At 37.0% G+C, this 10,803-nt stretch overlaps 1 long non-coding RNA gene across 1 annotated transcript in view; it reads right to left on the bottom strand.

The window, feature by feature from the left end:
* Nucleotides 1-417: 417 nt before the first annotated feature.
* LOC145258265 (uncharacterized) overlaps nucleotides 418-10,803 on the bottom strand; it is a 28,894-nt gene continuing 18,508 nt past the window's right edge. The window contains exon 2 of the long non-coding RNA XR_013864083.1: nucleotides 418-853. This is a non-coding gene — a long non-coding RNA (uncharacterized LOC145258265). The remainder of the gene's footprint in view (nucleotides 854-10,803) is intronic.

Genomic DNA, 10,803 nt, shown 5'->3' with positions numbered 1-10,803 from the left:
CAAATTTATTTTTTATGACCTAAAATAAACAGTTTCAGTCATTAATAAGTTAATATGCCATTGCTTTATCTATTTTTATCAAGTCATCACTGAACAATATCTCCATTGTTATCTCCATTATTCGGTTCGGAATGTCCCCATTATTATTCTTCTTAGCCGGAATAAGTATTTTAAAAAAGATACTATAGCAAATTATTTTTTGTAAATGACTAGGTAGAAGGAAAACAAAGTTGATTAGGCCAAATGAAATATCAACTTGTAAGATTCCAGACTATCGACAAACTACGTCTTAATAACAGTAATATGGGATTCATAGCGTGACTTAGGAATGCATCAAGATAATTATTAAACCCTAGAAAACGTTAGTAATAATTTTAAAAAGAAATTTGATAGAAACATATTACAATACAAAAGACATTCTGTCAATATAGTTTATTTGCAATTACATTCGTGTTTGTCTTTGTTTTCATTTTTTTTCAGACCAGTTCAATAAGATGAACATAAAAGAAGTCATTGTTGTTTTGTGAATAAACGCCAGTCTTTGGCCGAGAGAAATGTCTAACTTTCGTTTCCGTTGTTTGCGTGGAAGTACATATTACACATGGACATCGCGGCCATACATTTCTGACCCATCTCTGTATTACTGAGTACTTCCTGCTCTCTAGCTCCCCGTTTGCCGAAGAAGAGGCTGTTGACATTAGGGTTGAGGCCGCGTCGACCGTAACTGTGTGCGTTCTGCTGACCTCGAGTTGGCGTATATGCTGCTTCCACGTGGCAGTCATGACCGAAAAAGAGGGCGAAGCAGATAATGAGAACAAGTCCGCTATGGAGGATCAATCTTTGACTCATGATGCTGCGAAAAGAAAAGAAACAAAAAAACATATAAAAATTATGGAAATACGAGTAAGATATTTCTTTTAAAAACTCTGAAAAAGGAAAAAAAAATTCGAAAATGAAATTGAAAATATTTCTTGAATAAGAACGTTATCATTCTATAATTTTATAACCAGCCACTCGTGGAAATTCCACAGCGGACACGTTTCATATGTAATATATTGATGTCGGCATTCTATGGATGTTTAGCGCAAATGGAGACGCCCTGATATTATTGTAGGACTTTTGTTAAAACCGAGAAAGTATTTATCTAAGCTATCAGGGACGCCCGGCGTAGCCCGGTCGTAAAATACACTTAAATGATATTTAAATTTATACAGATTTCGTATGTAAAATTATAGAGTCAATTTTCTATCGATTCTTATATATTATAAAGTTATGATTAAAAAAAAGAATATATATCCGTATGACTTGAGTGCATCACCTTGAATCGAAACCAAAACTAAAACTCGCGAAGAAATATATATATAGGGCAAATCTGTATTTACATTGACGCGAGTATATATATATATATATATATATATATATATATATATATATATATATATATATATATATATATATGTTTCCCTTTGACCAATTTAGTACCCCCTTTAATGGGGAGCGGCATATATATTATTTTAAAAATATAATTATCCACTGACACATTTCGAGTCTCGCTAGACTCAGCCTGTGATGAGTCGTAGACGACGAAACACGTGTCAGTGGATAATTATATTTTAAAAAATAATATATATGCCGCTCCCCATTTAAGGGGGTACCAAATTGGTCAAAAGGAAAATTATTCCCAACTCGCATTTAGGTAAAAATGCAATTTCGTATAAATAATTGAATTCATTCAAAAAGTATCGCTAACAAAAACAAATAAAAACATCTACATAAAAAGGCGATACATTTAGTAGTCAGGCGAGGCAGCCGCGTGATAGAGGTTTAGGCATCTTATCATGGGGTCCCGATTTCGAGTCTCTCTAGGTTCAGCCACTCTCTCTCTCTATATATATATATATATATAAATATATATATTCGAAAACTCAGCTAAAAAGATGCTGCAAAAAGCAAAGAAAAATTGAAAGTAAAATGAAGGATGTCAAAGAGTTAGAAATTAAGTAAAAAAATGGTAAAACCCAATAAAAAAAACATTCATTGTGTGCCAATGGTTTTTAATAAAAAAAGGATCTTCAGATACGAAAAACGATGAATTTCTCCGTTTTACATGAATCAAGCTCTAAATTAAAATAAAATGTCTCATCATTATCCAAAAATATTTTCTAACACTGCGTAACTTTGAAATAGCGAAGTAATGCACTTCAGATTTTTTCAATTAGTATTTTTTTTTTTGTGCTTTTACTAAATTGGGCTGCGATTATTAGTGCAGATTTTAATAGAATGATGTTTTTTATAGTGCGCGTAGGAATTAGATTTCAAACGAATGAAGGAAATAATAAAATAGTAAAAGTCGGTGTGTGGTTATTTTCAAATGAAGGAAATCCACTAAAATTGTTATTCAAGTGCATTGTAATTTGTTGCTTAAAAAGGAAATGGGAAAACGCACAGGTGACCATTAAACTTATATAGAAGGAGTGAAAAATGAAAAGCTCTTTACTGAACGATCACAATTATGACATCACATTTCGACATGTATCGTTGTGTAAAGTTCAATTCTAAACTAGAAAATCTCCTAGAACTGTTACTTGACTACAGTTTTATACGGTTAAATGGAACGAATGGCCTCTAAAGCCGTAACCCGATGACAGGATGCTCGTCTGCCACAAGGCTAATACACAGTAGAGTATTTATTTACATCAACTATTCCCGAAATGGTCACCCATCTAAAAACTAATCAAAACCATTGTTGCTTAATTACGATGATCTGATGAGAAGCTGTACACCAATATATTTTAGCCGTCAATGTTGACATCAGTTTATAGAGACAACGTTCAATCGATTTAATAGATTTTTATATTTAGTTCTGGTCATGTTTTATCAGTCATAAATAACAGAAGTTGGAGGATTTCTTACATAGCCACCCAAATCATCGGATACTAATTTAATAAAAGATCATTTTGCCGATATTCAGCGATAAAAAGAGGGGAAATAAATATTTAAATGTCCAAGTTCAACTATTCGTCGCTTTCTTTCATTGAATTTGGCTAAGCCGATGTTCTAAGTAGTCTTCAATATCACGTTTTAAGATCATTAATAAAATAGAAAATCTTTTCTGAAATCCAATAATACTGTGAAATTTATTGAAAATGATTTTTGTTGTTGTTTTTTACAACAATATGGACGAATATGTTTACATAGGCATCGCTACTTATCAAGGCCAAGAGGGCACTCAAGATAAGGGTTTAAAGGGTGTACAGTAGAAATTGGACAATATAGTAATCTTTAGTAATGGAGATTCGATAAATTTGTTAACTTATATGGAACGGCTCATCAAAAACTTGTTTACGTTAGACTTGAAGACAACCATATTGTAGTCAGCTGGAAAGCAGGAAAACGGAAGACAATTCCATAGGCGTGCAGTTCTAAGAAAGAAGCTTTGCTCATGGAATCTACGTTTAGGTTTAGGCACAGATAAAGAGTGGGGGAAATTAGTGATAGTGTTTTCTGCTAGACGGGTGTTTCTAGCGAAAGTTTGGCAAGGGGAGACTATAGAATGGAGCTCAGCCGAGCACCTGCCATGAAAATAACGATAAAGCAGAGATAAACTCGCAACATCTCTTCTGTGAGAAAGAGGTTGCAGGGAAGGGAAAAGGATATTCCCCACAAGGCTACGAAGTCTATTTTGAACTCTATCAAGGCAGGATAAGTCCTTTCTAGCAGCTCCTGCCCAAATGTGGCAACAGTACGCCATCCTTGGACGTACCTGGCTCTTATATAGATAGAGAATTGCATCAGCAGTGAGATATCTACTGGATCGATAGAAGGATCCCACCATTTTTCCAGCGGCCTTGGCAACGGATTTAATGTACGTATTCCATTTAAGACCAGGAGTAAAGGTTAAACCCAGAAGCTTGTCAAAACATGAGGCCTCCCCAAGACGAGAACCATTCATTTCAATTGATGCCAGATGGGGATCAGAGCGTTGATGATGTAAAGAAAAAAGCTTGGTTTTAGATGCATTAAAAGTAACAAGTCACCTCCTTCCCTATTGTACCGCTTGCTCAAGATCAGAGGAGAGATAATCGGAGAGAACTTGGTTGTTTACAGCCTTAGATGTGTTACCATAGATAGTAGTGTCATCAGCATAGATGTCTACGAATGATGTAAGGATGTGATTTGGAAGACCATTAATATAGATCAGGAAGAGAGTTGGGTCCAGGCTGGACCCCTGGGGGACTCAGAATTAATACTGTGAGCTGATTTCTGCCCATCACTACTTTTATGAACCTATCAGAGAGAAATGATTTAATAATTGAGAAGACATTTCCAGCTATACTGGAGATCTTGTGAAGTAAACCTTTATGCCATACTCTATCAAAGGCCTTTGATATGTCAAGAGCAATTGCCCTAGAAAGGTAGCCTCCGTCGAGAGATTCGCTAATCCTATGAGATATAACTGTAAGCACATCTGCTATAGATCTAGCAGAACGGAAACCATATTGCGTGTCACTAAGAAGGTTATTTTTGCTGAGATGGTTGATTACTTCTCTATTTAACACCGATTCCAGCAACTTACTCATGACGCACAGGAGACTTATTGGCCTATACTGTGAGGGAGATGAGCGATCACCTGAATTCTTAAATACAGGGCATACTGATGAGATTTTCCAGGGTGATGGGATGCAATTCTCCTTAAGACAACGTTTAAACAGTTTTGTAAGGGTGTTCTGGACTTTTGAGTACTATAATTGGAATAGCGTTACAACAACAAAACATTTTTTTTACCTTTATTATTTGTATCGAATACTGTTTGTGCGATTGTATGTTTGCCTACAACATTCTCAGTCACAGTATTCAAATTTTGCTTGCAAATACGCTTCGGTAGATCGCATAATGTGATGAAAATGGAGACGTCGTCAGTGACCGGGAGAATATGCAGTGTACTCTGATTAATTCAATCCAAGTCACAAAGATCAACTTCGGAGAATTAAAATCTTATACAGTGCTTATTACTTTGTGTTTGCAGTCTTGACTTCATTCTCTGTGAGAGTTTCAAACACTGTTCGAGATTCTATTACTAAAAAAGGTAAATTTTGCAATGTCCTAATGTATTTGTTCGAATTCATGTTGCCTTTGAATATTAAGTCGAGAAGTTTTAAGGATGAGCTCTCGGGTAGGGTGTTATTTGCATTGGCAAACGGTAGTTGAGAAGGCTTCTTGTAGTTGTTAAAGGAAAGAAGTTTAGTCTTAGTAGATATTAGATGTGTGTACATTTGTTTTTGCTACATGCCAGCTATAGAGCAACTATACTCAATTACAGTTGGTTCAAATAAACTCTTTGTTACATTTGTTTGTTACTCTGTTTGTTAACTAAGTTACAGTTACGAATGTCCAACAAGTTTTCTTTTATCGCGGTTCAATCATGTACGCGGACACTTTGGTGATCATCTCATTAGTAGGATGTGTGCTCCTGAATAGAATTCAGACTCAACAGGTTTTTGTTTTGTGAAGCTTTCTTAAAGATAATGTTTTCCAATGCAATCTCTAAACTATTCCTGGATTGGAGAGCGCCATCACAACCTAAATCCAGACAGAGCGCCAAGAGAGGAGTGTGTCAGAATTTTGACAGTTTGTCATATCGTATCCATGTGTGCTCATCATTAAACAGTGATAAATCAGATATTAACATTAATGATAATGACAGGAACTTAGAAATTGATCAAAGTTCATTTGTATTATTTAGATTATTCGGACCACTGTTCTCATCTTGTGTGTTATTCGCATAGCGATTTCGTCAGGCGTGTCTTGTCGAACTCGGGAATCTTTCTGTTGAACTCGGCAGACTGCACGAAAATTTGAACGGAATCCTTTATTCTATCCACGGGGCAGCATGTTCTCGTACCGCCAGCCATAAGTCAGTTATAGCTGAATTTTACCAACGACCTGTGGTGTAGTGGATAAAGTACTTGGTAAATTCAGTTGTTAAGTTGAAGATTGAAGGTTCAGTCCTCAATTCGGGGAACACTTAAGATACAATTAGAAATTACTTATGACTTTACTAAATGAAACATTTTTTATGCGTTTGTTTATGCTTCAACAACCTTCTCTGTTCCCAAAAGATAAATATATACAAACTTAATAACGGCAATCTATATCGATAGAGTATCATTTCTAACAATTGTGGAATTCATAGTTTGAATAACATACAAGTGGCTAGCAGACATATACACAGATTTCGTATTTGTGTACACGCTAGAAAAGAAGTGAAATTGGCTGACTTGTTTGCAAAAACAAAAAACAAAAAATAATTATTAGTGATTTTAATTTTATAATTAAACAATTGGGTGAAATGGGAATTTATTATAAAACGTTTTACACTAATTGACTCTAATCGATTAATAATAAAAGAACTGTGGTAGATTAGAAATTGATATGCAAGACAAACGAACAGAAAATTACCGAGATGATATAAGCTACATTTTTTCTTTCTTTGTTTAGCTTACTTTTTCTGCTTCTTTTATTTTTTCTTTTATAATCGTCATTGTACATCAGGATGCGATTAAAAAGCAAATGGATTGATTAGTTACCATTTTCTTATTTTCTTTCTCCAGTTCGTTATGATTCGCTTTCATTTTTTCAGTTCCAAAAATAAGTAAGTTTTCAAAGGAGCGTGTTGAGTTAATACGTTCATGTGAAACATTATTTTCAACCAATAAAAATCGTTTCAGACCCCCAAAATAACAAGTCTATGTCAAAATAACAGGCAGATGTGAACTTGGAAACCGTAACTCGGTGAATCAAATTTGAGTTCTTCCTGATGACACCTGCGACGTATCTTGACTCTCCACATTAAGACGGACTGAAATTTCTTTAAGTCTTATACATCCAGTGAACTCAGCCACTCAGAAGGTAAACTCACACACATGCACACACGTACACACAACAAAACTTTCAAATGAACTTTCTGACGCTTTTTTCTATTTGTTAATCAAGAATTTTAAAACTTCTACAAACTTTGGTCTTTCAAGTATATTTTACATCTCTATAAAATTGTTGATAGAAATATATTTCGTTCGTTAGCTCATGTTTTCTCATTTCATAAAATCCTGTTGATCAGTTAGCTTTTGCGAAGTGGTGACCTTTTTATAACATTCATGTTTTTAGACATTTTTTTCATTCGCTAATATAACTACATGTGCAGTAATTGTTAGCGCTGTTCTTGGCACTTTTCAAGAACGTTACTATCGCCAAAATACAGTACCCGAAGCCAAGAGCAACATCACTGAATAAATAAAATAATGTGCAATTAATTTTTTTTTCTTTTTTTTACATGGGAGGTAACCACTTATCAAGGCACAGAAGCCATTCGGGGATAAGGGTTATTTTGTGTACAGTAATCAATGGGATAGTGTTGGAGTATTCATTAGTATTGGAGATTTGATAAAGTGTCATTACTTAAAGGGGCGGTTCATCAGGAATTTGTTTAAGTTGGACTTGAAGACATCCCTGTTGAAGTCAGGAAGGAAACAGGCAAGCGGTAGAGAGTTCCACAGGCGTGCAGTTCTAAGAAAGAAGCTTTGTTCATTGAATCTACATTTTGATTTAGGCACAGATAAAGAGTGTGGAAAATTATTGACAGTGGTTTCAGCTAGACGGGTGTTTATCGTGAAAGATTGGCGAGGGGGGGACCAGATATTGGAGCTCAGACGAGCACCTGCCATGGAAATAACGATAAAACAAAGATAGGCTCGCAACGTCTCTTCTGTGGGAGAGGTTGCAGGGAAGAGAAAAGGGCATCCCCCACTAAACCATGAAGTCTATTTTGTACTCTGTCAAGGCAGGATAGGCTGTTTTTAGCAGTTCCTACCTAGATGTGTCAGCAGTATTCCATCCTTGGACGTACTTGGCTTTTATAAAGATAGAGAATTGCATCAGTAGTGAGATATCTTCTGAAGCGGTAAAAGGATCTCACCATTTTCCCAGCGACCTTGGCAACAGACTTGATGTACGTGTTACATTTCAGATCAGGAGTAAAGGTCAAACCCAGAAGCTTGTCAAAATATGGGGCCTCCCTTAGACGAGAGCCATCCATTTCAATTGATGCCTGATGGGGATCAGAGCGTTTCTGATGTAAAGATAGAAGCTTGGTTTTATATGCATTAAAGGTAACCAGCCACCTCTTCCCCTACTGTACCACGCGCTCAAGATCAGAGGAGAGAGAATCAGAGGGAACATTGTCATTTACGGCCTTTGATTTGTTGCCGTAGATGGTCGTGTCATCAGCATAGATGTCAACGAATGATTTAAGTATGTGTTTTAGGAGATCATTAATGTAGATCAGGAAGAGAGTTGGGCCCAGGATGGACCCCTGAGGGACTCCAGCATTAATACTGCGGGCCTCTGATTTTTACCCATCAACCACTACTCTTATGAGAAATGATTTAATGATTGAGAAAACATTTCCAGTTATGCCATAGCTAGAAATCTTGTGAAGTAGGCCTTTATGCCATACTTTATTGAAGGTGTTTGAAATGTCAAGAGCAATTGCCCTAGAAAGGAAGCCTTTGTCGAGAGATTCGCTAACCCTATGAGATATAACCGTGAGTGCATCTGCTGTAGATCTTGCAGAACAGAAACCATATTGCGTGTCACTAAGAAGGTTATTTCTGCTGAAGTGGTTGACTACTTCTCTATTTAATATGGATTCCAACAACTTACTCATGACACACAGGAGACTTATTGGTCTGTACTGAGAGGGAGACGACTTATCACCTGAATTCTTAAATACAGGGCATACTGATGAGGTTTTCCAGGGTGTTGGAAAGCACTTCTCCTTAAGGCAATGCTTAAACAGTTTTGTAAGTATGGGGGCAAGTTCTAGTTGAAGCTTTTTCAACACTATAATTGGGATGCCATCAGCGCCAGTTGCTTTACTGGAATCAAGGTTCTTGATTAGCTTGGCGACTTCACGCACAGATATTTGTATGTTGCATAGTGTGTTGTGTGTTATAGGAGGAAATCCAGGGTGCTGATAGCCTTCGTTGCATAGGGTAGAATTGGCTGCAAAGTTCTTGGCAAATAGTTTGGCCTTGTCTGATGCTGACGAGATGACCTCTGGTCCATTGATAATGGTTGGGATAGAACACATGCTTCTGTTCAGGATCCTATTTGTTATTTGCCAAAACTGGTGGGAACCAAGCCGCTGATCAGCTATTTTGGATTTAACGGACTGAGCATATAGCACTCTTGCATTTTTTATTACTCTTTTACAGTGGTTGCTGGCGTTCCTGAAAGCAGCTTTAGTCTCAGTGGATCTATTATGTTGGTAGCTATGGAAAAAGTGATTTCTGTGCGCGATGGCAGCAGCACATTCTAGGGAGAACCATGGCTGGCTGTTAGGTTTTTGTTGGAATTTTTTGGATGGTATGAATGGGTCTATGCCTACAATTAACCATTCGGTCAGGCCTGATACTATAGAGGACACATCATTTTTAAACATGGAATGCAGCTGTAGATCAGATATGAATGTACGGAAACTATCCCAGTCAGCCATAGAGTATCGGTATACAGTACGGTGGTGAGGTACGTCTGAGGACTTATTACATTTCATTTTTATCTTAACTGATACAACAGAGTGGTCGGTGGATCCTAGAGGAGATAGAACGGAACATGAACATAGCTCAGGGGAAGCATTCTCCGGTAGAGGTATCTGAGGCGATTATCAATAAAAATTAAACCCTTCTCAAGGAGAGGAAGCAACGCTTGGGAGAGCAGACCATCTAGAACTGCACAGGACCAGCGACATATGGCACTCAACAGGAAAGGGGATCATTAAAAAATCGTGTAGGCTGTTGGCTTTGGGATAGCCATGGCGCCCTCCTCTCGGTAAGCTGAGTTCATCTCGTCTCATCACAGGACGTGCATCATAAATGATATTAGTTATCACCTTTATACGTCTTAGATTTCACTATGCAACATCTTATAAGGATTCTGTTCTAGTTCCTTGTCTTTGATATGACCTTAAACTATATCTGATGGTGAGGCCCCAGCTTGCGGGCTTTGGGGAGTGTGGAGCCACCCTTTAATTACCATTGCTCCCAGGTCCACTCTGACCCGGAGTGGTAGTACTTGTGAGGGTCCCAACTATGGATTAAATAGAAACCGATTTGAAAAAAAAAGCAAAACAAATATACTCAATTAAAAAATTGTTCTTCAAAATCACTGGATTCGGCATTAAATAACCTGAAAATGGTTGATATGCCGTAAAACACCCAACCAACCAACCAGCCAACCTGTTCTAGTTCCAATCGTTATGTTGATTGTGTTCAGACAACATCAAAACCGTAATTTATCTAAGTTTACTACTTTTTTTAACTGTTGATGCTACTACCACTACTACAACTACTACTATTGATAATCTCATTACTGTAATGGATGTTTGTCCGTCGGAACGACGAGGGCTATCTGATCATCTTGGACAAATGATGGATGATACGCAATGAATTGTGAAGCAAGGGTTGTGGAATCCCGACCGTTCTTCTCCTGAGTCAGCACCACTTGATTCTAGTGACAAAACGACTGGAAACACTGCTGAGAGAGGCGGAGTGCACACATTCCACAATAGTCATCGATTTTAGTACTGACCCAATTCAACGATGATTAACTTAGGTGATCTAACGGGAACTGATGAGTCAACGTGATTATGTTCTATTGATGTAATAAAAGAGACACAGGGATGAATAATAAAAAGAAAAATAGAGAAGTAGTCAACCACCTCAGCAGAAATAACCTTCTTAGTGACAT

This window comes from Euprymna scolopes, chromosome 33 (assembly GCF_053919585.1).
Source record: "Euprymna scolopes isolate OS-2025 chromosome 33, ASM5391958v1, whole genome shotgun sequence".
Lineage (NCBI taxonomy): Eukaryota > Metazoa > Mollusca > Cephalopoda > Sepiida > Sepiolidae > Euprymna > Euprymna scolopes.
Note: the sequence above shows the minus strand (reverse complement) of the source record. Positions and strands in the feature narration are given on the sequence as shown.